The sequence below is a fragment of the Brassica oleracea genome, chromosome C2 (genome assembly GCF_000695525.1).
Source record: "Brassica oleracea var. oleracea cultivar TO1000 chromosome C2, BOL, whole genome shotgun sequence".
In the NCBI taxonomy this organism is placed as follows: Eukaryota; Viridiplantae; Streptophyta; class Magnoliopsida; order Brassicales; family Brassicaceae; genus Brassica; species Brassica oleracea.
In genome coordinates this window covers 43,890,213-43,895,583 of record NC_027749.1, presented here as the reverse complement: position 1 = coordinate 43,895,583, position 5,371 = coordinate 43,890,213, and positions in this window count along the sequence as shown.

Genomic DNA, 5,371 nt, shown 5'->3' with positions numbered 1-5,371 from the left:
ACCGGTTGGTAAAGCTCGCAGTGAACTGCGTACGTCTCGAGCATCACTATCTCGTCATGAAAATCTCAATTGTGATATCCTAGTTGATTTGTTTCATCTGAAAAAACTTGATTCTTATAGAGATTCAAGAGAAATACCTCGCTCGACAGTTGTGTCATGAGATTCGTAATTTCTCCTGACTTTTTAGAGGTTTTAACCGAATCGCTTGACGTCATTCTCTGATTGTTGTAGAATGTAATAGGACGTCAGATTCGAGAAAGGGGTTTATATAAGAGGAGAAACCAAAGGAGGTGAAACATTAACATCTCTAATGAATAAAGAATTAAAGAGGTATTGAATGAGAAGAGTGGGTCCCGATTATTACAATGAAACAAATATTTGGAAAGATGAAGGTGAAATGGAGAAGTCTATGACAATTGTTAGGACCAATGGGTTGGGCTGAGAGATGGACTCTATCAAAAATATGCTGCTTTTATCTTTTTGTTAGACCACATTAGTTAGCCCAGTCGAATTATCTATCGAATAAAAAAAGGTGTGACGTGGCGTTTTTAAACTCTTGTGATTGGTTGATTTTCCAATCCGACGTGGCATAGCTGAGAGGGCTTCATTTTCCCCTTTTAATATTGTTAGATAACTTTTGCGGCGTCATATGCAAACTGTCATATGATCTCGTTATTTTTATTGACAAGTTAATAAACTAGTCGAACTATAAATCCCCATTGCTCATGCCTTATTTATTGAGTATTTTTGCTAATTACTGTAAGTAGTCTGTTTATTTATTGAGTATTTTTGCTAATGACTGTAAGGCCATGATTAACGGTAGAAACCGGTAGAAGTTACTAAAAGAAAAAAAAATACTAATATTATAATAATTTATTTAATTTTTATTTATTTTTAGAAGGTAAAACCAATAATTAACTGACACATATATAAGTACCTTTCAGAACCGTTTCTTATCCTGGTTATTTAAGAACCTTTCTTCTTTCTCTTTCAAAACTTTTCATTATTTTTATTTTTTTTGTTTAGGAAATTTGTGCTAAGAAACTAGCGATAAAGATGCTTTAAATAGTCTGTTTCTTTTACGAGAACTAAGTAGTAGTCTGTTGACACAAACCTTTTAAAAATGCTTGTGACCGGTACGACGATTGATATATGATATAAGATTAACTGATGATTTGGTTAAAAGAAAAATAACAACAATTAAGACAGTATATACGTACGAGTTGACAGTTAAAATCAAACATTTTATAAACTGTTCAACCATATTTTTCTTATAGCTTACAGGTTGAAAGCGTCTTAGAGTTCAACTGTTCAACTCAAGAACAAATATTAGTCTTTACATTCTTTTCTTTTTGTACAGAGCAGTCGTACTAGGCCAAGAGCTTTTTTGAATTGAATCAGTTTCTCTGATTTGTATTTAAAAGCTTACCTTAGGTTTCTTGAGCTGACAAAAGTTCGTCAACGGATGAACTTGTTCATGAGGCCTTGAGTTTCTCTCTGTTTGTCTCATCTACAGCTATTTAACATAACAAAACATATAGTTGTTTTTTGTTTGAACGAGTAACAAAAACATATAGTTGCTAGAGATTCAGCAATATTAAGCGTGCCCGGCTTGAGTGGAGTATGACCCAAAATTATGAAGCGATTCAAAATACCTACTAAATATGAAACCAGGATAAAACAGACAAACAAAAAGAAAAACTAAAACACAATAGGACGGAATACAACCCAAAACAGAATCTTTAGGCCCAATTACCCTCGAAACCCCAAAGATCTGTTCTTGCTTCGATTGTTCATTGATGAAGGATCTAAATGGTTACCTTCTAATTGGAGGTTTAACTGCAACCTTTGCGTAAATATATATAATAAGTTATGTGTATTACCTTGCCCTATGGATGTTTTTGTGACATGGAAGAGAGTGATATTGTCTTCATCTTGAATACAATTTGTTAAGGCCCATTGACGAGCATTCTTTGAATGTGAAGTTGTGTACACAACAATCATAACTTTTCTCCCACTCTTAGCTATAACTATTCCTACCTTCCTCTGCGTTTTCACTCTTACTATGCTTCAAATCACTTTCTAGAACCAGAAGCACTTCCTTCATCTAATGATTTGCTCGAAGATGATCTTCCTTTGAATATGTCCTTATCTTATTCATCCAATACCCTGCTGGTTCCCCCATTTTGATATCCTTCTCTATCAGTGCTTTCTGCTCTGTTCTTTGAGTTTTTGGTTGTGTTTTAAATACTATTTTGTGTGTTTAGGTTTTGGTTGGAAATATTCTTGAAGGTGCTTCCCATGAAAATAAATAACAACCCCTTTCTGATATGTTCTTATAGTTTATATATGTCACAATCTTGATACAATTAATTAGTCGTTTTAATAATCCATCACAATCTTGATACAAATGCAGAGCACTACTCGTTTCAGAATCCAGTTCTTGATGCATGTATTTGATTAAATGAATCATATTCTGATCCTGAGAATGTTGTCATATAATCCGACAGAAATTTTCTATGATAATCTATCAATTACTATAAAGTAAAGATTCACTCTCTTCTCATCAAATAGGATAAGGAGAAGCCGCCACGTGTCCGAGTGTGTTTATTCATTCACTTTCGTTTGTTATTTGACGGGCTTAAACGTTTTGTTATTTGACGGGCCTTAACGTTTTGTTAATATATGGGCTACAAATCATATTAGTTGGGTTTCACAGAAAAGACACAAAAAGTCACGACGTTTATACCTTCGTCTTCTTCGATTGTATCATCTGTAGATTCTCCGTTACGGAAGACAGATGCATCCAATCGCTGCTTTTAACACAAACATCTCCCACTACTCACACGATTTGTGTTTCAATGCATCCCACATTACTTCCATTTTGTAATTTTCCACTATAAATAGGTAATCTCATTCCATCGAAGTTCATATCGATCATATAAACTTCTAAACTTTTAGAGTTAAGAATACTCACTGATTTGAAGTCTAGCCAGTGTACCTCAACCATCCAAGTTTGCCTGCTTAGGTTTGGAAGCGAAAAATGTTAAACGCGGCCGCGAGCTTATGGGGTAGACATGTTCACCGTCGACGCAGAGTTAATTCCGGCAAGAAAACTCATAATCATCAAACTATTTCTTGAAAAGCTTGAGTTTACGTATCTGGGAGATGATTTTTGTTTGGTTTGTTGATGGTTTTTGTTTGGTCCTTTCTCCTTTTTAATCTCCTCTATGTACAGTTTCCCGAAAAAAATTTAGAATTTTTTATTACAAGTGTCTTTCTTTAAATTTCATCTTTTATCTGAGAAAAGGAATAAACTTTGTGAGATTTCACGTGATCTAAGTTAAAAAGTTTCCACCTTCTCCAATTGTCCTCAGTTTTGACTTTAGTCAACCCTTTGTGTGTGTGTGACTCTGCAGATACGAACAGACTGAGCAGTGGTCTCTACGACCTTCACCTCTCGAGAATCATCATCATCGGCAACTCATAAGAGGGAAGGATACATACTTGGAAAATCAAACGTTAAGAGCTTTATATTTCGTAAACTTTGCGGAGTTGCATCATGTTCGTTGCTTTAATAGTTCTTTCTTCTGTTTTCTGCTACTCATGACTGAAACATGATATCACATTATCTTGCAGAATTTGAGAAAGTTTATGTTTTTTGTGTATTTGGAACTACCGGGTGTATAATTTTATTTTCTTTATCTGTATTCATATGTACATATTTTCCAATGAAAAAATTGTGATAGGTAAAAACCGAAATTGCAACTTAAATATTATAATATGTATGTGTTCTACGAGGCTTCACAGCATTTTCATAGATTTGTAGGCTGCTTTTATGGTTTCATGGATCTTATTCTATTCTGAATCTTGCTTGATAATCCTCAGGTGACAGGAAAATCTTTCTAGGCGACCAAATTACCAAGTATACATTTTTCTTTCTTCTGCGTGAGAGTTAAAAGGCAGAAGTAATGGCTATATTTTCAAATTTGTAGAATTTTGATAAGTAGTAATGATAAGAGTTTTTGTTTGCCGTGACGATGGAACTTCTTTTGTCTGAACCAATGACATGAAAGTGCGTTCAAAAACACAAATAATCAAAAATACCAGGTTGGGTTCATCTTGATTTCCAAATTGTTAATGGTTACGTTACATTTTAGTTCTTTATTGTATAGTTATGTTTTGCATAAATTATTTGTTATGAAGTGTTATGTAACTTAAGTAAAAATATGCTATAGAAGTATGTTATTTTATTAATTTATAAAATACTAATTTAAAACAATATTTTAAAATAGCATGAGAAAATTTACCAACAAATAATTTTGTTTTCAAACAAAATTCAACAAAATCTATACTAAATTACAAAACATAACCAGTAAGACACTAAAAATTAAATAATATTTCAATCCAGATAAAAATATGATCGGAAACAAATATATAATAAAACATCATTTCATGTTAAATTAGAAAATTAATTATTATTTATGATATTATTAAAATATTTCTATAGTATTTTAAAATAGACAATTAATTATTTTATCAAATTTTATTATATTTTAACTGATTTAGCTTGAAGTTAGACCAATTTATTTTCATGAATAATTAATAAGTGTAATTATTTTTAAACTTGAAACTAAATAAATATAGTAATACATATTTAAATTTTATATTTTCTTTTATTATGTCAAAGTGAAATAAAATAATAAGAAATATATATATTAGTACATTCTCTAAATTATTTTTGTTCATTTTGAATTCTTTGAAAAATAGAGAATAATAAAGATTTTGTTACTTAATTCAAACCGAATATGTTATTAAAAGTTACAATATTATCTCAAAACTCTGTTCATTATTTATTTGTTTATAATATTGTTTTTAATGTATAATTTCTGAAAATATTTCATAAAATTAATATAAATAGGTTTTATTATGACTGCCCGAGCCTACCCTAGTAAAAGATAAAAGAAAGAGAATTCTCTCACTGTTATGAAATAACTTATAATTTATAGTATCGGAAAATTTAAATAAGAGTAGAATTCAATACCCGTAGGAAGCAAATAACACTTAATATGAGAGAAATAGTTTATTATAAGGAAGAAGAAGAAGATGTAATTGTGTCCAAAAGAGTGAGATGAGTGATGGTATTTATAGTGAGCAACAATACATAAAATATCAAAGATGGTGCTTGATTTGGTAAATGAGTGGGTGATCATAGTGCTTGATGAGTAGATGATCATAGTGCTTGAGTTGGTAAAGGAGTGGAGGATCATTTCAAAGTTTATCTTATAACACTCCCCCTTGATCATCCATCTTGTATTAAATTAAGTTTCGTAACACTCCCCTTTGGGGACCGGTGTCACTCTCCGCTCTC